Here is a 25095-nt window from a genome sequence, read left to right on the forward strand (position 1 = left end):
AGTGCAAACGAGAAGATCGGAATAAAATGGAGCTTTTAAACGCGTTATACTTTTGCAACAACGTTTTTCTTTGTCTATATTGAGTTAAAAAGAGAAGATCGGACAAAAAGGGACCTATTAAACGCGTTATAGTTTTGCAACAACGTTTTTCGTTGTTTATATTGAGTGAAAACGAGAAGATCGGACTAAAAGGGACCTTTTAAACGCGTTATAGTTTTGCAACAACGTTTTTTCGTTGTTTATTTTGAGTGAAAACGAGAAGATCGGATAAAAAGGGAGCTTTTAAACGCGTTATAGGTTTGCAACAACCTTTTTCGTTGTTTATTTTGAGTGCAAACGAGAAGATCAGAATAAAATGGACCTTTTAAACGCGTTATACTTTTGCAACAACGTTTTTCTTTGTCTATATTGAGTGACAAAAAAAGATTGGACAAAAAGGGACCTTTTAAACGCGTTATAGTTTTGCAACAACGTTTTTTGTTGTTTATATTGAGTGAAAACGAGAAGATCGGACTAAAATGGACCTTTTAAACGCGTTATAGTTTTGCAACAACATTTTTCGTTGTTTATTTTGAGTGAAAACGAGAAGATCGGACAAAAAAGGGACCTTTTAAACGCGTTATACTTTTGCAACAACGTTTTTCGTTGTTTATTTTGAGTGAAAACGAGAAGATCGGACTAAAACGGACCTTTTAAACGCGTTAAAGTTTTGCAACAACGTTTTTCGTTGTTTATTTTGAGTGAAAACGAGAAGACGGACTAAAATGGACCTTTTAAACGCGTTATAGTTTTGCAAAAACGTTTTTCGTTGTTTATTTTGAGTGCAAATGAGAACATCGGACTAAAATGGACCTTTTAAACGAGTTATAGTTTTGCAACAACGTTTTTCGTTGTTTATATTGAGTGAAAACGAGAAGATCGGACAAAAAGGGACCTTTTAAACGCGTTATAGTTTTGCAACAACGTTTTTCGTTGTTTATTTTGAGTGAAAAAGAGAAGATCGGATTAAAAGGGACTTTTTAAAAGCGTTATAGTTTTGCAACAACGTTTTTCGTTGTTTATATTGAGTGAAAACGAGAAGATCAGATAAAAAGGGACCTTTTAAACGCGTTATAGTTTTGCAACAACGTTTTTCGTTGTTTATTTTGAGTGAAAACGAGAAGATCGGACTAAAATGGACCTTTTAAACGCGTTATAGTTTTGCAACAACGTTTTTAGTTGTTTATTTTGAGTGCAAAACGAGAAGATCGGACTAAAATGGACCTTTTAAACGCGTTATAGTTTTGCAACAACGTTTTTCGTTGTTTATTTTGAGTTAAAATGAGAAAATCGGACAAAAAAGGACCTTTTAAACGCGTTATAGTTTTGCAACAACGTTTTTCGTTGTTTATTTTGAGTGAAAACGAGAAGATCGGACTAAAAAATACCTTTTAAACGCGTTATAGTTTTGTAACAACGTTTTTCGTTGTTTATATTGAGCGAAAACGAGAAGATCAGATAAAAAGGGACCTTTTAAACGCGTTATAGTTTTGCAACAACGTTTTTCGTTGTTTATTTTGAGTGAAAACGAGAAGATCGGACTAAAATGGACCTTTTAAACGCGTTATAGTTTTGTAAGAACGTTTTTAGTTGTTTATTTTGAGTGCAAACGAGAAGATCGGACAAAAAGGGACCTTTTAAACACGTTATAGTTTTGCAACAACGTTTTTCGTTGTTTATTTTGAGTGCAAACGAGAAGATCGGACAAAAAGGGACCTTTTAAACGCGTTATAGTTTTGCAACAACGTTTTTCGTTGTTTATTTTGAGTGAAAACGAGAAGATCGGACTAAAATGGACCTTTCACACGCATTATAGTTTTGTAACAACCTTTTTCGTTGTTTATTTAGAGTGCAAACGAGAAGATCGGACAAAAAAGGATCTTTTAAACGCGTTATAGTTTTGCAACAACGTTTTTTGTTGTTTATTTTGAGTGAAAACGAGAAGATCGGACAAAAACGAACCTTTCAAACGCATTATAGTTTTGCAACAACGTTTTTCGATGTTTATTTTGAGTGAAAACGAGATGATCGGACTAAAATGGACCTTTTAAACTCGTTATAGTTTTGCAACAACGTTTTTCGTTGTTTATTTTGAGTGCAAACGAGAAGATCGGACAAAAAGGGACCTTTTAAACGCGTTATAGTTTTGCAACAACGTTTTTCATTGTTTATTTTGGGTGAAAACGAGAAGATCGGACAAAAAGGGACCTTTTAAACGCGTTATAGTTTTGCAACAATGTTTTTCGTTGTTTATTTTGAGTGAAAACGAGAAGATCGGACAAAAAAGGACCTTTTAAACGCGTTATAGTTTTGCAACAACGTTTTTTGTTGTTTATTTTTAGTGAAAACTAGAAGATCGGACAAAAAGGGACCTTTTAAACGCGTTATAGTATTGCGACAACGTTTTTCGTTGTTTATGTTGAGTGAAAACGAGAAGATCGGACTAAAATGGACCTTTTAAACGCGTTATAGTTTTGCAACAACGTTTTTCGTTGTTTATTTTGAGTGAAAACGAGAAGATCGGACAAAAAGGGACCTTTTAAATGCGTTATAGTTTTGCAACAACGTTTTTTGTTGTTTATTTTGACAGAAAACGAGAAGATCGGACAAAAAGGCACCTTTCAAACGCATTATAGTTTTGGAACAACGTTTTTCGATGTTTATTTTGAGTGAAAACGAGAAGATCGGACTAAAATGGACCTTTTAAACGCGTTATAGTTTTGCAATAACGTTTTTCGTTGTTTATTTTGAGTGCAAACGAGAAGATCAAACGAAAATGGATATTTTAAACGCGTTATACTTTTGCAACAACGTTTTTTGTTGTTTATTTTCAGTGAAAATGAGAAGATCGGACTAAAATGGACCTTTTAAACGCATTATAGTTTTGAAACAACGTTTTTCGTTGTTTATTTTGAGTGAAAACGAAAAGATCGGACTAAAATTGACATTTTAAACGCGTTATAGTTTTGCAACAACGTTTTTTCGTTGTTTATTTTGAGTGAAAACGAGAAGATCGGATAAAAAGGGAGCTTTTAAACGCGTTATAGCTTTGTAACAACGTTTTTCGTTGTTTATTTTGAGTGCAAACGAGAAGATCGGAATAAAATGGAGCTTTTAAACGCGTTATACTTTTGCAACAACGTTTTTCTTTGTCTATATTGAGTGAAAAAGAGAAGATCGGACAAAAAGGGACCTATTAAACGCGTTATAGTTTTGCAACAACGTTTTTCGTTGTTTATATTGAGTGAAAACGAGAAGATCGGACTAAAAGGGACCTTTTAAACGCGTTATAGTTTTGCAACAACGTTTTTTCGTTGTTTATTTTGAGTGAAAACGAGAAGATCGGATAAAAAGGGAGCTTTTAAACGCGTTATAGGTTTGCAACAACGTTTTTCGTTGTTTATTTTGAGTGCAAACGAGAAGATCGGAATAAAATGGACGTTTTAAACGCGTTAAACTTTTGCAACAACGTTTTTCTTTGTCTATATTGAGTGACAAAAAAAGATCGGACAAAAAGGGACCTTTTAAACGCGTTATAGTTTTGTAACAACGTTTTTTGTTGTTTATATTGAGTGAAAACGAGAAGATCGGACTAAAATGGACCTTTTAAACGCGTTATAGTTTTGCAACAACATTTTTCGTTGTTTATTTTGAGTGAAAACGAGAAGATCGGACTAAAATGGACCTTTTAATCTCGTTATAGTTTTGCAACAACGTTTTTCGTTGTTTATTTTGAGTGAAAACGAGAAGATCGGACAAAAAGGGACCTTTTAAACGCGTTATAGTTTTGCAACAACGTTTTTCGTTGTTTATTTTGAGTGAAAACGAGAAGATCGGACTAAAACGGACCTTTTAAACGCGTTATAGTTTTGCAACAACGTTTTTCGTTGTTTATTTTGAGTGAAAACGAGAAGACGGACTAAAATGGACCTTTTAAACGCGTTATAGTTTTGCAAAAACGTTTTTCGTTGTTTATTTTGAGTGCAAACGAGAACATTTGACTAAAATGGACCTTTTAAACGAGTTATAGTTTTGCAACAACGTTTTTCGTGGTTTATATTGAGTGAAAACGAGAAGATCGAACAAAAAGGGACCTTTTAAACGCGTTATAGTTTTGCAACAACGTTTTTCGTTGTTTATTTTGAGTGAAAAAGAGAAGATCGGATTAAAATGGACTTTTTAAAAGCGTTATAGTTTTGCAACAACGTTTTTCGTTGTTTATATTGAGTGAAAATGAGAAGATCAGATAAAAATGGACCTTTTAAACGCGTTATAGTTTTGCAACAACGTTTTTAGTTGTTTATTTTGAGTGCAAACGAGAAGATCGGACAAAAGGGACCTTTTGCGTTATAGTTTTGCAACAACGTTTTTCGTTGTTTATTTTGAGTGCAAACGAGAAGATCGGACTAAAATGGACCTTTTAAACGCGTTATAGTTTTGCAACAACGTTTTTCGTTGTTTATTTTGAGTTAAAACGAGAAGATCGGACAAAAAGGGACCTTTTAAACGCGTTATAGTTTTGAAACAACGTTTTTCGTTGTTTATTTTGAGTGAAAACGAGAAGATCGGACTAAAAAGGACCTTTTAAACGCGTTATAGTTTTGCAACAACGTTTTTCGTTGTTTATATTGAGTGAAAACGAGAAGATCGGACTAAAATGGACCTTTTAAATGCGTTATAGTTTTGAAACAACGTTTTTCGTTGTATATTTTGAGTGAAAACGAGAAGATCGGACTAAAATGGACCTTTTAAACGCGTTATAGTTTTGCAACAACGTTTTTTCGTTGTTTATTTTGAGTGAAAACGAGAAGATCGGATAAAAAGGGAGCTTTTAAACGCGTTATAGCTTTGCAACAACCTTTTTCGTTGTTTATTTTGAGTGCCAACGAGAAGATCGGAATAAAATGGAGCTTTTAAACGCGTTATACTTTTGCAACAACGTTTTTCTTTGTCTATATTGAGTGAAAAAGAGAAGATCGGACAAAAAGGGACCTATTAAACGCGTTATAGTTTTGCAACAACGTTTTTCGTTGTTTATATTGAGTGAAAACGAGAAGATCGGACTAAAAGGGACCTTTTAAACGCGTTATAGTTTTGCAACAACGTTTTTTGTTGTTTATATTGAGTGAAAACGAGAAGATCGGACTAAAATGGACCTTTTAAACGCGTTATAGTTTTGCAACAACATTTTTCGTTGTTTATTTTGAGTGAAAACGAGAAGATCGGACTAAAATGGACCTTTTAATCTCGTTATAGTTTTGCAACAACGTTTTTCGTTGTTTATTTTGAGTGAAAACGAGAAGATCCGACAAAAAGGGACCTTTTAAACGCGTTATAGTTTTGCAACAACGTTTTTCGTTGTTTATTTTGAGTGAAAACGAGAAGATCGGACTAAAACGGACCTTTTAAACGCGTTATAGTTTTGCAACAACGTTTTTCGTTGTTTATTTTGAGTGAAAACGAGAAGACGGACTAAAATGGACCTTTTAAACGCGTTATAGTTTTGCAAAAACGTTTTTCGTTGTTTATTTTGAGTGCAAACGAGAACATCGGACTAAAATGGACCTTTTAAACGAGTTATAGTTTTGCAACAACGTTTTTCGTTGTTTATATTGAGTGAAAACGAGAAGATCGGACAAAAAGGGACCTTTTAAACGCGTTATAGTTTTGCAACAACGTTTTTCGTTGTTTATTTTGAGTGAAAAAGAGAAGATCGGATTAAATGGGACTTTTTAAAAGCGTTATAGTTTTGTAACAACGTTTTTCGTTGTTTATATTGAGTGAAAACGAGAAGATCAGATAAAAAGGGACCTTTTAAACGCGTTATAGTTTTGCAACAACGTTTTTCGTTGTTTATTTTGAGTGAAAACGAGAAGATCGGACTAAAATGGACCTTTTAAACGCGTTATAGTTTTGCAACAACGTTTTTAGTTGTTTATTTTGAGGGCAAACGAGAAGATCGGACAAAAGGGACCTTTTGCGTTATAGTTTTGCAACAACGTTTTTCGTTGTTTATTTTGAGTGCAAAACGAGAAGATCGGACTAAAATGGACCTTTTAAACGCGTTATAGTTTTGCAACAACGTTTTTCGTTGTTTATTTTGAGTTAAAATGAGAAGATCGGACAAAAAGGGACCTTTTAAACGCCTTATAGTTTTGCAACAACGTTTTTCGTTGTTTATTTTGAGTGAAAACGAGAAGATCGGACTAAAAAGGACCTTTTAAACGCGTTATAGTTTTGCAACAACGTTTTTCGTTGTTTATATTGAGCGAAAACGAGAAGATCAGATAAAAAGGGACCTTTTAAACGCGTTATAGTTTTGCAACAACGTTTTTCGTTGTTTATTTTGAGTGAAAACGAGAAGATCGGACTAAAATGGACCTTTTAAACGCGTTATAGTTTTGTAAGAACGTTTTTAGTTGTTTATTTTGAGTGCAAACGAGAAGATCGGACAAAAAGGGACCTTTTAAACACGTTATAGTTTTGCAACAACGTTTTTCGTTGTTTATTTTGAGTGCAAACGAGAAGATCGGACAAAAAGGGACCTTTTAAACGCGTTATAGTTTTGCAACAACGTTTTTCGTTGTTTATTTTGAGTGAAAACGAGAAGATCGGACTAAAATGGACCTTTCACACGCATTATAGTTTTGCAACAACATTTTTCGTTGTTTATTTAGAGTGCAAACGAGAAGATCGGACAAAAAAGAACCTTTTAAACGCGTTATAGTTTTGCAACAACGTTTTTTGTTGTTTATTTTGAGTGAAAACGAGAAGATCGGACAAAAAGGAACCTTTCAAACGCATTATAGTTTTGCAACAACGTTTTTCGATGTTTATTTTGAGTGAAAACGAGATGATCGGAATAAAATGGACCTTTTAAACTCGTTATAGTTTTGCAACAACGTTTTTCGTTGTTTATTTTGAGTGCAAACGAGAAGATCAAACGAAAATGGACCTTTTAAACGCGTTATAATTTTGGAACAACGTTTTTCGTTGTTTATTTTGAGTGAAAACGAGAAGATCGGACTAAAATGGACCCTTTAAACGCGTTATAGTTTTGCAACAACGTTTTTCATTGTTTATTTTGAGTGAAAACGAGAAGATCGGACAAAAAGGAACCTTTTAAACGCGTTATAGTTTTGCAACAATGTTTTTCGTTGTTTATTTTGAGTGAAAACGAGAAGATCGGACTAAAATGGACCCTTTAAACGCGTTATAGTTTTGCAACAACGTTTTTCATTGTTTATTTTGGGTGAAAACGAGAAGATCGGACAAAAAGGGACCTTTTAAACGCGTTATAGTTTTGCAACAATGTTTTTCGTTGTTTATTTTGAGTGAAAACGAGAAGATCGGACAAAAAAGGACCTTTTAAACGCGTTATAGTTTTGCAACAACGTTTTTTGTTGTTTATTTTTAGTGAAAACGAGAAGATCGGACAAAAAGGGACCTTTTAAACGCGTTATAGTATTGCGACAACGTTTTTCGTTGTTTATGTTGAGTGAAAACGAGAAGATCGGACTAAAATGGACCTTTTAAACGCGTTATAGTTTTGCAACAACGTTTTTCGTTGTTTATTTTGAGTGAAAACGAGAAGATCGGACAAAAAGGGACCTTTTAAATGCGTTATAGTTTTGCAACAACGTTTTTTGTTGTTTATTTTGAGAGAAAACGAGAAGATCGGACAAAAAGGAACCTTTCAAACGCATTATATTTTTGGAACAACGTTTTTCGATGTTTATTTTGAGTGAAAACGAGAAGATCGGACTAAAATGGACCTTTTAAACGCGTTATAGTTTTGCAACAACGTTTTTCGTTGTTTATTTTGAGTGCAAACGAGAAGATCAAACGAAAATGGATATTTTAAACGCGTTATACTTTTGCAACAACGTTTTTTGTTGTTTATTTTCAGTGAAAATGAGAAGATCGGACTAAAATGGACCTTTTAAACGCATTATAGTTTTGCAACAACGTTTTTAGTTGTTTATATTGAGTGAAAACGAGAAGATCGGACTAAAATGGACCTTTTAAATGCGTTATAGTTTTGAAACAACGTTTTTCGTTGTTTATTTTGAGTGAAAACGAAAAGATCGGACTAAAATTGACATTTTAAACGCGTTATAGTTTTGCAACAACGTTTTTTCGTTGTTTATTTTGAGTGAAAACGAGAAGATCGGACAAAAAGGGAGCTTTTAAACGCGTTATACATTTGTAACAACGTTTATCGTTGTTTATTTTGAGTGCAAACGAGAAGATCGGAATAAAATGGAGCTTTTAAACGCGTTATACTTTTGCAACAACGTTTTTCTTTGTCTATATTGAGTGAAAAAGAGAAGATCGGACAAAAAGGGACCTATTAAACGCGTTATAGTTTTGCAACAACGTTTTTCGTTGTTTATATTGAGTGAAAACGAGAAGATCGGACTAAAAGGGACCTTTTAAACGCGTTATAGTTTTGCAACAACGTTTTTTCGTTGTTTATTTTGAGTGAAAACGAGAAGATCGGATAAAAAGGGAGCTTTTAAACGCGTTATAGGTTTGCAACAACGTTTTTCGTTGTTTATTTTGAGTGCAAACGAGAAGATCGGAATAAAATGGACGTTTTAAACGCGTTATACTTTTGCAACAACGTTTTTCTTTGTCTATATTGAGTGACAAAAAAAGATCGGACAAAAAGGGACCTTTTAAACGCGTTATAGTTTTGTAACAACGTTTTTTGTTGTTTATTTAGAGTGCAAACGAGAAGATCGGACAAAAAAGGATCTTTTAAACGCGTTATAGTTTTGCAACAACGTTTTTTGTTGTTTATTTTGAGTGAAAACGAGAAGATCGGACAAAAACGAACCTTTCAAACGCATTATAGTTTTGCAACAACGTTTTTCGATGTTTATTTTGAGTGAAAACGAGATGATCGGACTAAAATGGACCTTTTAAACTCGTTATAGTTTTGCAACAACGTTTTTCGTTGTTTATTTTGAGTGCAAACGAGAAGATCGGACAAAAAGGGACCTTTTAAACGCGTTATAGTTTTGCAACAACGTTTTTCATTGTTTATTTTGGGTGAAAACGAGAAGATCGGACAAAAAGGGACCTTTTAAACGCGTTATAGTTTTGCAACAATGTTTTTCGTTGTTTATTTTGAGTGAAAACGAGAAGATCGGACAAAAAAGGACCTTTTAAACGCGTTATAGTTTTGCAACAACGTTTTTTGTTGTTTATTTTTAGTGAAAACTAGAAGATCGGACAAAAAGGGACCTTTTAAAAGCGTTATAGTATTGCGACAACGTTTTTCGTTGTTTATGTTGAGTGAAAACGAGAAGATCGGACTAAAATGGACCTTTTAAACGCGTTATAGTTTTGCAACAACGTTTTTCGTTGTTTATTTTGAGTGAAAACGAGAAGATCGGACAAAAAGGGACCTTTTAAATGCGTTATAGTTTTGCAACAACGTTTTTTGTTGTTTATTTTGACAGAAAACGAGAAGATCGGACAAAAAGGCACCTTTCAAACGCATTATAGTTTTGGAACAACGTTTTTCGATGTTTATTTTGAGTGAAAACGAGAAGATCGGACTAAAATGGACCTTTTAAACGCGTTATAGTTTTGCAACAACGTTTTTCGTTGTTTATTTTGAGTGCAAACGAGAAGATCAAACGAAAATGGATATTTTAAACGCGTTATACTTTTGCAACAACGTTTTTTGTTGTTTATTTTCAGTGAAAATGAGAAGATCGGACTAAAATGGACCTTTTAAACGCATTATAGTTTTGAAACAACGTTTTTCGTTGTTTATTTTGAGTGAAAACGAAAAGATCGGACTAAAATTGACATTTTAAACGCGTTATAGTTTTGCAACAACGTTTTTTCGTTGTTTATTTTGAGTGAAAACGAGAAGATCGGATAAAAAGGGAGCTTTTAAACGCGTTATAGCTTTGTAACAACGTTTTTCGTTGTTTATTTTGAGTGCAAACGAGAAGATCGGAATAAAATGGAGCTTTTAAACGCGTTATACTTTTGCAACAACGTTTTTCTTTGTCTATATTGAGTGAAAAAGAGAAGATCGGACAAAAAGGGACCTATTAAACGCGTTATAGTTTTGCAACAACGTTTTTCGTTGTTTATATTGAGTGAAAACGAGAAGATCGGACTAAAAGGGACCTTTTAAACGCGTTATAGTTTTGCAACAACGTTTTTTCGTTGTTTATTTTGAGTGAAAACGAGAAGATCGGATAAAAAGGGAGCTTTTAAACGCGTTATAGGTTTGCAACAACGTTTTTCGTTGTTTATTTTGAGTGCAAACGAGAAGATCGGAATAAAATGGACGTTTTAAACGCGTTAAACTTTTGCAACAACGTTTTTCTTTGTCTATATTGAGTGACAAAAAAAGATCGGACAAAAAGGGACCTTTTAAACGCGTTATAGTTTTGTAACAACGTTTTTTGTTGTTTATATTGAGTGAAAACGAGAAGATCGGACTAAAATGGACCTTTTAAACGCGTTATAGTTTTGCAACAACATTTTTCGTTGTTTATTTTGAGTGAAAACGAGAAGATCGGACTAAAATGGACCTTTTAATCTCGTTATAGTTTTGCAACAACGTTTTTCGTTGTTTATTTTGAGTGAAAACGAGAAGATCGGACAAAAAGGGACCTTTTAAACGCGTTATAGTTTTGCAACAACGTTTTTCGTTGTTTATTTTGAGTGAAAACGAGAAGATCGGACTAAAACGGACCTTTTAAACGCGTTATAGTTTTGCAACAACGTTTTTCGTTGTTTATTTTGAGTGAAAACGAGAAGACGGACTAAAATGGACCTTTTAAACGCGTTATAGTTTTGCAAAAACGTTTTTCGTTGTTTATTTTGAGTGCAAACGAGAACATTTGACTAAAATGGACCTTTTAAACGAGTTATAGTTTTGCAACAACGTTTTTCGTGGTTTATATTGAGTGAAAACGAGAAGATCGAACAAAAAGGGACCTTTTAAACGCGTTATAGTTTTGCAACAACGTTTTTCGTTGTTTATTTTGAGTGAAAAAGAGAAGATCGGATTAAAATGGACTTTTTAAAAGCGTTATAGTTTTGCAACAACGTTTTTCGTTGTTTATATTGAGTGAAAATGAGAAGATCAGATAAAAATGGACCTTTTAAACGCGTTATAGTTTTGCAACAACGTTTTTAGTTGTTTATTTTGAGTGCAAACGAGAAGATCGGACAAAAGGGACCTTTTGCGTTATAGTTTTGCAACAACGTTTTTCGTTGTTTATTTTGAGTGCAAACGAGAAGATCGGACTAAAATGGACCTTTTAAACGCGTTATAGTTTTGCAACAACGTTTTTCGTTGTTTATTTTGAGTTAAAACGAGAAGATCGGACAAAAAGGGACCTTTTAAACGCGTTATAGTTTTGAAACAACGTTTTTCGTTGTTTATTTTGAGTGAAAACGAGAAGATCGGACTAAAAAGGACCTTTTAAACGCGTTATAGTTTTGCAACAACGTTTTTCGTTGTTTATATTGAGTGAAAACGAGAAGATCGGACTAAAATGGACCTTTTAAATGCGTTATAGTTTTGAAACAACGTTTTTCGTTGTATATTTTGAGTGAAAACGAGAAGATCGGACTAAAATGGACCTTTTAAACGCGTTATAGTTTTGCAACAACGTTTTTTCGTTGTTTATTTTGAGTGAAAACGAGAAGATCGGATAAAAAGGGAGCTTTTAAACGCGTTATAGCTTTGCAACAACCTTTTTCGTTGTTTATTTTGAGTGCCAACGAGAAGATCGGAATAAAATGGAGCTTTTAAACGCGTTATACTTTTGCAACAACGTTTTTCTTTGTCTATATTGAGTGAAAAAGATAAGATCGGACAAAAAGGGACCTATTAAACGCGTTATAGTTTTGCAACAACGTTTTTCGTTGTTTATATTGAGTGAAAACGAGAAGATCGGACTAAAAGGGACCTTTTAAACGCGTTATAGTTTTGCAACAACGTTTTTTGTTGTTTATATTGAGTGAAAACGAGAAGATCGGACTAAAATGGACCTTTTAAACGCGTTATAGTTTTGCAACAACATTTTTCGTTGTTTATTTTGAGTGAAAACGAGAAGATCGGACTAAAATGGACCTTTTAATCTCGTTATAGTTTTGCAACAACGTTTTTCGTTGTTTATTTTGAGTGAAAACGAGAAGATCCGACAAAAAGGGACCTTTTAAACGCGTTATAGTTTTGCAACAACGTTTTTCGTTGTTTATTTTGAGTGAAAACGAGAAGATCGGACTAAAACGGACCTTTTAAACGCGTTATAGTTTTGCAACAACGTTTTTCGTTGTTTATTTTGAGTGAAAACGAGAAGACGGACTAAAATGGACCTTTTAAACGCGTTATAGTTTTGCAAAAACGTTTTTCGTTGTTTATTTTGAGTGCAAACGAGAACATCGGATTAAAATGGACCTTTTAAACGAGTTATAGTTTTGCAACAACGTTTTTCGTTGTTTATATTGAGTGAAAACGAGAAGATCGGACAAAAAGGGACCTTTTAAACGCGTTATAGTTTTGCAACAACGTTTTTCGTTGTTTATTTTGAGTGAAAAAGAGAAGATCGGATTAAATGGGACTTTTTAAAAGCGTTATAGTTTTGTAACAACGTTTTTCGTTGTTTATATTGAGTGAAAACGAGAAGATCAGATAAAAAGGGACCTTTTAAACGCGTTATAGTTTTGCAACAACGTTTTTCGTTGTTTATTTTGAGTGAAAACGAGAAGATCGGACTAAAATGGACCTTTTAAACGCGTTATAGTTTTGCAACAACGTTTTTAGTTGTTTATTTTGAGGGCAAACGAGAAGATCGGACAAAAGGGACCTTTTGCGTTATAGTTTTGCAACAACGTTTTTCGTTGTTTATTTTGAGTGCAAAACGAGAAGATCGGACTAAAATGGACCTTTTAAACGCGTTATAGTTTTGCAACAACGTTTTTCGTTGTTTATTTTGAGTTAAAATGAGAAGATCGGACAAAAAGGGACCTTTTAAACGCCTTATAGTTTTGCAACAACGTTTTTCGTTGTTTATTTTGAGTGAAAACGAGAAGATCGGACTAAAAAGGACCTTTTAAACGCGTTATAGTTTTGCAACAACGTTTTTCGTTGTTTATATTGAGCGAAAACGAGAAGATCAGATAAAAAGGGACCTTTTAAACGCGTTATAGTTTTGCAACAACGTTTTTCGTTGTTTATTTTGAGTGAAAACGAGAAGATCGGACTAAAATGGACCTTTTAAACGCGTTATAGTTTTGTAAGAACGTTTTTAGTTGTTTATTTTGAGTGCAAACGAGAAGATCGGACAAAAAGGGACCTTTTAAACACGTTATAGTTTTGCAACAACGTTTTTCGTTGTTTATTTTGAGTGCAAACGAGAAGATCGGACAAAAAGGGACCTTTTAAACGCGTTATAGTTTTGCAACAACGTTTTTCGTTGTTTATTTTGAGTGAAAACGAGAAGATCGGACTAAAATGGACCTTTCACACGCATTATAGTTTTGCAACAACATTTTTCGTTGTTTATTTAGAGTGCAAACGAGAAGATCGGACAAAAAAGAACCTTTTAAACGCGTTATAGTTTTGCAACAACGTTTTTTGTTGTTTATTTTGAGTGAAAACGAGAAGATCGGACAAAAAGGAACCTTTCAAACGCATTATAGTTTTGCAACAACGTTTTTCGATGTTTATTTTGAGTGAAAACGAGATGATCGGAATAAAATGGACCTTTTAAACTCGTTATAGTTTTGCAACAACGTTTTTCGTTGTTTATTTTGAGTGCAAACGAGAAGATCAAACGAAAATGGACCTTTTAAACGCGTTATAATTTTGGAACAACGTTTTTCGTTGTTTATTTTGAGTGAAAACGAGAAGATCGGACTAAAATGGACCCTTTAAACGCGTTATAGTTTTGCAACAACGTTTTTCATTGTTTATTTTGAGTGAAAACGAGAAGATCGGACAAAAAGGAACCTTTTAAACGCGTTATAGTTTTGCAACAATGTTTTTCGTTGTTTATTTTGTGTGAAAACGAGAAGATCGGACTAAAATGGACCCTTTAAACGCGTTATAGTTTTGCAACAACGTTTTTCATTGTTTATTTTGGGTGAAAACGAGAAGATCGGACAAAAAGGGACCTTTTAAACGCGTTATAGTTTTGCAACAATGTTTTTCGTTGTTTATTTTGAGTGAAAACGAGAAGATCGGACAAAAAAGGACCTTTTAAACGCGTTATAGTTTTGCAACAACGTTTTTTGTTGTTTATTTTTAGTGAAAACGAGAAGATCGGACAAAAAGGGACCTTTTAAACGCGTTATAGTATTGCGACAACGTTTTTCGTTGTTTATGTTGAGTGAAAACGAGAAGATCGGACTAAAATGGACCTTTTAAACGCGTTATAGTTTTGCAACAACGTTTTTCGTTGTTTATTTTGAGTGAAAACGAGAAGATCGGACAAAAAGGGACCTTTTAAATGCGTTATAGTTTTGCAACAACGTTTTTTGTTGTTTATTTTGAGAGAAAACGAGAAGATCGGACAAAAAGGAACCTTTCAAACGCATTATATTTTTGGAACAACGTTTTTCGATGTTTATTTTGAGTGAAAACGAGAAGATCGGACTAAAATGGACCTTTTAAACGCGTTATAGTTTTGCAACAACGTTTTTCGTTGTTTATTTTGAGTGCAAACGAGAAGATCAAACGAAAATGGATATTTTAAACGCGTTATACTTTTGCAACAACGTTTTTTGTTGTTTATTTTCAGTGAAAATGAGAAGATCGGACTAAAATGGACCTTTTAAACGCATTATAGTTTTGCAACAACGTTTTTAGTTGTTTATATTGAGTGAAAACGAGAAGATCGGACTAAAATGGACCTTTTAAATGCGTTATAGTTTTGAAACAACGTTTTTCGTTGTTTATTTTGAGTGAAAACGAAAAGATCGGACTAAAATTGACATTTTAAACGCGTTATAGTTTTGCAACAACGTTTTTTCGTTGTTTATTTTGAGTGAAAACGAGAAGATCGGACAAAAAGGGAGCTTTTAAACGCGTTATACATTTGTAACAACGTTTTTCGTTGTTTATTTTGAGTGCAAACGAGAAGATCGGAATAAAATGGAGCTTTTAAACGCGTTATACTTTTGCAACAACGTTTTTCTTTGTCTATATTGAGTGAAAAAGAGAAGATCGGACAAAAAGGGACCTATTAAACGCGTTATAGTTTTGCAACAACGTTTTTCGTTGTTTATATTGAGTGAAAACGAGAAGATCGGACTAAAAGGGACCTTTTAAACGCGTTATAGTTTTGCAACAACGTTTTTTCGTTGTTTATTTTGAGTGAAAACGAGAAGATCGGATAAAAAGGGAGCTTTTAAACGCGTTATAGGTTTGCAACAACGTTTTTCGTTGTTTATTTTGAGTGCAAACGAGAAGATCGGAATAAAATGGACGTTTTAAACGCGTTATACTTTTGCAACAACGTTTTTCTTTGTCTATATTGAGTGACAAAAAAAGATCGGACAAAAAGGGACCTTTTAAACGCGTTATAGTTTTGTAACAACGTTTTTTGTTGTTTATATTGAGTGAAAACGAGAAGATTGGACTAAAATTTACCTTTTAAACGCGTTATAGTTTTGCAACAACATTTTTCGTTGTTTATTTTGAGTGAAAACGAGAAGATCGGACTAAAATGGACCTTTTAATCTCGTTATAGTTTTGCAACAACGTTTTTCGTTGTTTATTTTGAGTGAAAACGAGAAGATCGGACAAAAAGGGACCTTTTAAACGCGTTATAGTTTTGCAACAACGTTTTTCGTTGTTTATTTTGAGTGAAAACGAGAAGATCGGACTAAAACGGACCTTTTAAACGCGTTATAGTTTTGCAACAACGTTTTTCGTTGTTTATTTTGAGTGAAAACGAGAAGACGGACTAAAATGGACCTTTTAAACGCGTTATAGTTTTGCAAAAACATTTTTCGTTGTTTATTTTGAGTGCAAACGAGAACATTTGACTAAAATGGACCTTTTAAACGAGTTATAGTTTTGCAACAACGTTTTTCGTTGTTTATATTGAGTGAAAACGAGAAGATCGAACAAAAAGGGACCTTTTAAACGCGTTATAGTTTTGCAACAACGTTTTTCGTTGTTTATTTTGAGTGAAAAAGAGAAGATCGGATTAAAATGGACTTTTTAAAAGCGTTATAGTTTTGCAACAACGTTTTTCGTTGTTTATATTGAGTGAAAACGAGAAGATCAGATAAAAAGGGACCTTTTAAACGCGCTATAGTTTTGCAACAACGTTTTTCGTTGTTTATTTTGAGTGAAAACGAGAAGATCGGACTAAAATGGACCTTTTAAACGCGTTATAGTTTTGCAACAACGTTTTTAGTTGTTTATTTTGAGTGCAAACGAGAAGATCGGACAAAAGGGACCTTTTGCGTTATAGTTTTGCAACAACGTTTTTCGTTGTTTATTTTGAGTGCAAACGAGAAGATCGGACTAAAATGGACCTTTTAAACGCGTTATAGTTTTGCAACAACGTTTTTCGTTGTTTATTTTGAGTGAAAACGAGAAGATCGGACTAAAATGGACCCTTTAAACGCGTTATAGTTTTGCAACAACGTTTTTCATTGTTTATTTTGAGTGAAAACGAGAAGATCGGACAAAAAGGAACCTTTTAAACGCGTTATAGTTTTGCAACAATGTTTTTCGTTGTTTATTTTGTGTGAAAACGAGAAGATCGGACTAAAATGGACCCTTTAAACGCGTTATAGTTTTGCAACAACGTTTTTCGTTGTTTATTTTGAGTTAAAACGAGAAGATCGAACAAAAAGGGACCTTTTAAACGCGTTATAGTTTTGCAACAACGTTTTTCGTTGTTTATTTTCAGTGAAAACGAGAAGATCGGACTAAAAAGGACCTTTTAAACGCGTTATAGTTTTGCAACAACGTTTTTCGTTGTTTATATTGAGTGAAAACGAGAAGATCGGACTAAAATGGACCTTTTAAACTCGTTATAGTTTTGCAACAACGTTTTTCGTTGTTTATTTTGAGTGCAAACGAGAAGATCAAACGAAAATGGACCTTTTAAACGCGTTATAATTTTGCAACAACGTTTCTCGTTGTTTATTTTGAGTGAAAACGAGAAGATCGGACTAAAATGGACCCTTTAAACGCGTTATAGTTTTGCAACAACATTTTTCATTGTTTATTTTGGGTGAAAACGAGAAGATCGGACAAAAAGGGACCTTTTAAACGCGTTATAGTTTTGCAACAATGTTTTTCGTTGTTTATTTTGAGTGAAAACGAGAAGATCGGACAAAAAAGGACCTTTTAAACGCGTTATAGTTTTGCAACAACGTTTTTTGTTGTTTATTTTTAGTGAAAACGAGAAGATCGGACAAAAAGGAACCTTTCAAACGCATTATAGTTTTGCAACAACGTTTTTCGATGTTTATTTTGAGTGAAAACGAGATGATCGGACTAAAATGGACCTTTTAAACTCGTTATAGTTTTGCAACAACGTTTTTCGTTGTTTATTTTGAGTGCAAACGAGAAGATCAAACGAAAATGGACCTTTTAAACGCGTTATAATTTTGCAACAACGTTTCTCGTTGTTTATTTTGAGTGAAAACGAGAAGATCGGACTAAAATGGACCCATTAAACGCGTTATAGTTTTGCAACAATGTTTTTCATTGTTTATTTTGGGTGAAAACGAGAAGATCGGACAAAAAGGGACCTTTTAAACGCGTTATAGTTTTGCAACAATGTTTTTCGTTGTTTATTTTGAGTGAAAACGAGAAGATCGGACAAAAAAGGACCTTTTAAACGCGTTATAGTTTTGCAACAACGTTTTTTGTTGTTTATTTTTAGTGAAAACGAGAAGATCGGACAAAAAGGGACCTTTTAAACGCGTTATAGTATTGCGACAACGTTTTTCGTTGTTTATGTTGAGTGAAAACGAGAAGATCGGACTAAAATGGACCTTTTAAACGCGTTATAGTTTTGCAACAACGTTTTTCGTTGTTTATTTTGAGTGAAAACGAGAAGATCGGACAAAAAGGGACCTTTTAAATGCGTTATAGTTTTGCAACAACGTTTTTTGTTGTTTATTTTGAGAGAAAACGAGAAGATCGGACAAAAAGGAACCTTTCAAACGCATTATAGTCTTGGAACAACGTTTTTCGATGTTTATTTTGAGTGAAAACGAGAAGATCGAACTAAAATGGACCTTTTAAACGCGTTATAGTTTTGCAACAACGTTTTTCGTTGTTTATTTTGAGTGCAAACGAGAAGATCAAACGAAAATGGCTATTTTAAACGCGTTATACTTTTGCAACAACATTTTTTGTTGTTTATTTTCAGTGAAAATGAGAAGATCGGACTAAAATGGACCTTTTAAACGCATTATAGTTTTGCAACAACGTTTTTCGTTGTTTATATTGAGTGAAAACGAGAAGATCGGACTAAAATGGACCTTTTAAATGCGTTATAGTTTTGAAACAACGTTTTTCGTTGTTTATTTTGAGTGAAAACGAAAAGATCGGACTAAAATTGACATTTTAAACGCGTTATAGTTTTGCAACAACGTTTTTTCGTTGTTTATTTTGAGTGAAAACGAGAAGATCGGACTAAAATGGACCCTTTAAACGCGTTATAGTTTTGCAACAACGTTTTTCATTGTTTATTTTGAGTGAAAACGAGAAGATCGGACAAAAAGGAACCTTTTAAACGCGTTATAGTTTTGCAACAATGTTTTTCGTTGTTTATTTTGTGTGAAAACGAGAAGATCGGACTAAAATGGACCCTTTAAACGCGTTATAGTTTTGCAACAACGTTTTTCATTGTTTATTTTGGGTGAAAACGAGAAGATCGGACAAAAAGGGACCTTTTAAACGCGTTATAGTTTTGCAACAATGTTTTTCGTTGTTTATTTTGAGTGAAAACGAGAAGATCGGACAAAAAAGGACCTTTTAAACGCGTTATAGTTTTGCAACAACGTTTTTTGTTGTTTATTTTTAGTGAAAACGAGAAGATCGGACAAAAAGGGACCTTTTAAACGCGTTATAGTATTGCGACAACGTTTTTCGTTGTTTATGTTGAGTGAAAACGAGAAGATCGGACTAAAATGGACCTTTTAAACGCGTTATAGTTTTGCAACAACGTTTTTCGTTGTTTATTTTGAGTGAAAACGAGAAGATCGGACAAAAAGGGACCTTTTAAATGCGTTATAGTTTTGCAACAACGTTTTTTGTTGTTTATTTTGAGAGAAAACGAGAAGATCGGACAAAAAGGAACCTTTCAAACGCATTATATTTTTGGAACAACGTTTTTCGATGTTTATTTTGAGTGAAAACGAGAAGATCGGACTAAAATGGACCTTTTAAACGCGTTATAGTTTTGCAACAACGTTTTTCGTTGTTTATTTTGAGTGCAAACGAGAAGATCAAACGAAAATGGATATTTTAAACGCGTTATACTTTTGCAACAACGTTTTTTGTTGTTTATTTTCAGTGAAAATGAGAAGATCGGACTAAAATGGACCTTTTAAACGCATTATAGTTTTGCAACAACGTTTTTAGTTGTTTATATTGAGTGAAAACGAGAAGATCGGACTAAAATGGACCTTTTAAATGCGTTATAGTTTTGAAACAACGTTTTTCGTTGTTTATTTTGAGTGAAAACGAAAAGATCGGACTAAAATTGACATTTTAAACGCGTTATAGTTTTGCAACAACGTTTTTTCGTTGTTTATTTTGAGTGAAAACGAGAAGATCGGACAAAAAGGGAGCTTTTAAACGCGTTATACATTTGTAACAACGTTTTTCGTTGTTTATTTTGAGTGCAAACGAGAAGATCGGAATAAAATGGAGCTTTTAAACGCGTTATACTTTTGCAACAACGTTTTTCTTTGTCTATATTGAGTGAAAAAGAGAAGATCGGACAAAAAGGGACCTATTAAACGCGTTATAGTTTTGCAACAACGTTTTTCGTTGTTTATATTGAGTGAAAACGAGAAGATCGGACTAAAAGGGACCTTTTAAACGCGTTATAGTTTTGCAACAACGTTTTTTCGTTGTTTATTTTGAGTGAAAACGAGAAGATCGGATAAAAAGGGAGCTTTTAAACGCGTTATAGGTTTGCAACAACGTTTTTCGTTGTTTATTTTGAGTGCAAACGAGAAGATCGGAATAAAATGGACGTTTTAAACGCGTTATACTTTTGCAACAACGTTTTTCTTTGTCTATATTGAGTGACAAAAAAAGATCGGACAAAAAGGGACCTTTTAAACGCGTTATAGTTTTGTAACAACGTTTTTTGTTGTTTATATTGAGTGAAAACGAGAAGATTGGACTAAAATTTACCTTTTAAACGCGTTATAGTTTTGCAACAACATTTTTCGTTGTTTATTTTGAGTGAAAACGAGAAGATCGGACTAAAATGGACCTTTTAATCTCGTTATAGTTTTGCAACAACGTTTTTCGTTGTTTATTTTGAGTGAAAACGAGAAGATCGGACAAAAAGGGACCTTTTAAACGCGTTATAGTTTTGCAACAACGTTTTTCGTTGTTTATTTTGAGTGAAAACGAGAAGATCGGACTAAAACGGACCTTTTAAACGCGTTATAGTTTTGCAACAACGTTTTTCGTTGTTTATTTTGAGTGAAAACGAGAAGACGGACTAAAATGGACCTTTTAAACGCGTTATAGTTTTGCAAAAACATTTTTCGTTGTTTATTTTGAGTGCAAACGAGAACATTTGACTAAAATGGACCTTTTAAACGAGTTATAGTTTTGCAACAACGTTTTTCGTTGTTTATATTGAGTGAAAACGAGAAGATCGAACAAAAAGGGACCTTTTAAACGCGTTATAGTTTTGCAACAACGTTTTTCGTTGTTTATTTTGAGTGAAAAAGAGAAGATCGGATTAAAATGGACTTTTTAAAAGCGTTATAGTTTTGCAACAACGTTTTTCGTTGTTTATATTGAGTGAAAACGAGAAGATCAGATAAAAAGGGACCTTTTAAACGCGCTATAGTTTTGCAACAACGTTTTTCGTTGTTTATTTTGAGTGAAAACGAGAAGATCGGACTAAAATGGACCTTTTAAACGCGTTATAGTTTTGCAACAACGTTTTTAGTTGTTTATTTTGAGTGCAAACGAGAAGATCGGACAAAAGGGACCTTTTGCGTTATAGTTTTGCAACAACGTTTTTCGTTGTTTATTTTGAGTGCAAACGAGAAGATCGGACTAAAATGGACCTTTTAAACGCGTTATAGTTTTGCAACAACGTTTTTCGTTGTTTATTTTGAGTTAAAACGAGAAGATCGAACAAAAAGGGACCTTTTAAACGCGTTATAGTTTTGCAACAACGTTTTTCGTTGTTTATTTTCAGTGAAAACGAGAAGATCGGACTAAAAAGGACCTTTTAAACGCGTTATAGTTTTGCAACAACGTTTTTCGTTGTTTATATTGAGTGAAAACGAGAAGATCGGACTAAAATGGACCTTTTAAACTCGTTATAGTTTTGCAACAACGTTTTTCGTTGTTTATTTTGAGTGCAAACGAGAAGATCAAACGAAAATGGACCTTTTAAACGCGTTATAATTTTGCAACAACGTTTCTCGTTGTTTATTTTGAGTGAAAACGAGAAGATCGGACTAAAATGGACCCTTTAAACGCGTTATAGTTTTGCAACAACATTTTTCATTGTTTATTTTGGGTGAAAACGAGAAGATCGGACAAAAAGGGACCTTTTAAACGCGTTATAGTTTTGCAACAATGTTTTTCGTTGTTTATTTTGAGTGAAAACGAGAAGATCGGACAAAAAAGGACCTTTTAAACGCGTTATAGTTTTGCAACAACGTTTTTTGTTGTTTATTTTTAGTGAAAACGAGAAGATCGGACAAAAAGGAACCTTTCAAACGCATTATAGTTTTGCAACAACGTTTTTCGATGTTTATTTTGAGTGAAAACGAGATGATCGGACTAAAATGGACCTTTTAAACTCGTTATAGTTTTGCAACAACGTTTTTCGTTGTTTATTTTGAGTGCAAACGAGAAGATCAAACGAAAATGGACCTTTTAAACGCGTTATAATTTTGCAACAACGTTTCTCGTTGTTTATTTTGAGTGAAAACGAGAAGATCGGACTAAAATGGACCCATTAAACGCGTTATAGTTTTGCAACAATGTTTTTCATTGTTTATTTTGGGTGAAAACGAGAAGATCGGACAAAAAGGGACCTTTTAAACGCGTTATAGTTTTGCAACAATGTTTTTCGTTGTTTATTTTGAGTGAAAACGAGAAGATCGGACAAAAAAGGACCTTTTAAACGCGTTATAGTTTTGCAACAACGTTTTTTGTTGTTTATTTTTAGTGAAAACGAGAAGATCGGACAAAAAGGGACCTTTTAAACGCGTTATAGTATTGCGACAACGTTTTTCGTTGTTTATGTTGAGTGAAAACGAGAAGATCGGACTAAAATGGACCTTTTAAACGCGTTATAGTTTTGCAACAACGTTTTTCGTTGTTTATTTTGAGTGAAAACGAGAAGATCGGACAAAAAGGGACCTTTTAAATGCGTTATAGTTTTGCAACAACGTTTTTTGTTGTTTATTTTGAGAGAAAACGAGAAGATCGGACAAAAAGGAACCTTTCAAACGCATTATAGTCTTGGAACAACGTTTTTCGATGTTTATTTTGAGTGAAAACGAGAAGATCGAACTAAAATGGACCTTTTAAACGCGTTATAGTTTTGCAACAACGTTTTTCGTTGTTTATTTTGAGTGCAAACGAGAAGATCAAACGAAAATGGCTATTTTAAACGCGTTATACTTTTGCAACAACGTTTTTTGTTGTTTATTTTCAGTGAAAATGAGAAGATCGGACTAAAATGGACCTTTTAAACGCATTATAGTTTTGCAACAACGTTTTTCGTTGTTTATATTGAGTGAAAACGAGAAGATCGGACTAAAATGGACCTTTTAAATGCGTTATAGTTTTGAAACAACGTTTTTCGTTGTTTATTTTGAGTGAAAACGAAAAGATCGGACTAAAATTGACATTTTAAACGCGTTATAGTTTTGCAACAACGTTTTTTCGTTGTTTATTTTGAGTGAAAACGAGAAGATCGGATAAAAAGGGAGCTTTTAAACGCGTTATAGCTTTGTAACAACGTTTTTCGTTGTTTATTTTGAGTGCAAACGAGAAGATCGGAATAAAATGGAGCTTTTAAACGCGTTATACTTTTACAACAACGTTTTTCTTTGTCTATATTGAGTGAAAAAGAGAAGATCGGACAAAAAGGGACCTATTAAACGCGTTATAGTTTTGCAACAACGTTTTTCGTTGTTTATATTGAGTGAAAACGAGAAGATCGGACTAAAAGGGACCTTTTAAACGCGTTATAGTTTTGCAACAACGTTTTTTCGTTGTTTATTTTGAGTGAAAACGAGAAGATCGGATAAAAAGGGAGCTTTTAAACGCGTTATAGGTTTGCAACAACGTTTTTCGTTGTTTATTTTGAGTGCAAACGAGAAGATCGGAATAAAATGGACGTTTTAAACGCGTTATACTTTTGCAACAACGTTTTTCTTTGTCTATATTGAGTGACAAAAAAAGATCGGACAAAAAGGGACCTTTTAAACGCGTTATAGTTTTGTAACAACGTTTTTTGTTGTTTATATTGAGTGAAAACGAGAAGATCGGACTAAAATGGACCTTTTAAACGCGTTATAGTTTTGCAACAACATTTTTCGTTGTTTATTTTGAGTGAAAACGAGAATATCGGACTAAAATGGACCTTTTAATCTCGTTATAGTTTTGCAACAACGTTTTTCGTTGTTTATTTTGAGTGAAAACGAGAAGATCGGACAAAAAGGGACCTTTTAAACGCGTTATAGTTTTGCAACAACGTTTTTCGTTGTTTATTTTGAGTGAAAACGAGAAGATCGGACTAAAACGGACCTTTTAAACGCGTTATAGTTTTGCAACAACGTTTTTCGTTGTTTATTTTGAGTGAAAACGAGAAGACGGACTAAAATGGACCTTTTAAACGCGTTATAGTTTTGCAAAAACGTTTTTCGTTGTTTATTTTGAGTGCAAACGAGAACATTTGACTAAAATGGACCTTTTAAACGAGTTATAGTTTTGCAACAACGTTTTTCGTTGTTTATATTGAGTGAAAACTAGAAGATCGAACAAAAAGGGACCTTTTAAACGCGTTATAGTTTGTAACAACGTTTTTCGTTGTTTATTTTGAGTGAAAAAGAGAAGATCGGATTAAAATGGACTTTTTAAAAGCGTTATAGTTTTGCAACAACGTTTTTCGTTGTTTATATTGAGTGAAAACGAGAAGATCAGATAAAAAGGGACCTTTTAAATGCGCTATAGTTTTGCAACAACGTTTTTCGTTGTTTATTTTGAGTGAAAACGAGAAGATCGGACTAAAATGGACCTTTTAAACGCGTTATAGTTTTGCAACAACGTTTTTAGTTGTTTATTTTGAGTGCAAACGAGAAGATCGGACAAAAGGGACCTTTTGCGTTATAGTTTTGCAACAACGTTTTTCGTTGTTTATTTTGAGTGCAAACGAGAAGATCGGACTAAAATGGACCTTTTAAACGCGTTATAGTTTTGCAACAACGTTTTTCGTTGTTTATTTTGAGTTAAAACGAGAAGATCGGACAAAAAGGGACCTTTTAAACGCGTTATAGTTTTGCAACAACGTTTTTCGTTGTTTATTTTGAGTGAAAACGAGAAGATCGGACTAAAAAGGACCTTTTAAACGCGTTATAGTTTTGCAACAACGTTTTTCGTTGTTTATATTGAGTGAAAACGAGAAGATCGGACTAAAATGGACCTTTTAAATGCGTTATAGTTTTGAAACAACGTTTTTCGTTGTATATTTTGAGTGAAAACGAGAAGATCGGACTAAAATGGACCTTTTAAACGCGTTATAGTTTTGCAACAACGTTTTTTCGTTGTTTATTTTGAGTGAAAACGAGAAGATCGGATAAAAAAGGAGC

Source organism: Rutidosis leptorrhynchoides, chromosome 9 (genome assembly GCF_046630445.1).
Source record: "Rutidosis leptorrhynchoides isolate AG116_Rl617_1_P2 chromosome 9, CSIRO_AGI_Rlap_v1, whole genome shotgun sequence".
Taxonomy (NCBI): Eukaryota; Viridiplantae; Streptophyta; class Magnoliopsida; order Asterales; family Asteraceae; genus Rutidosis; species Rutidosis leptorrhynchoides.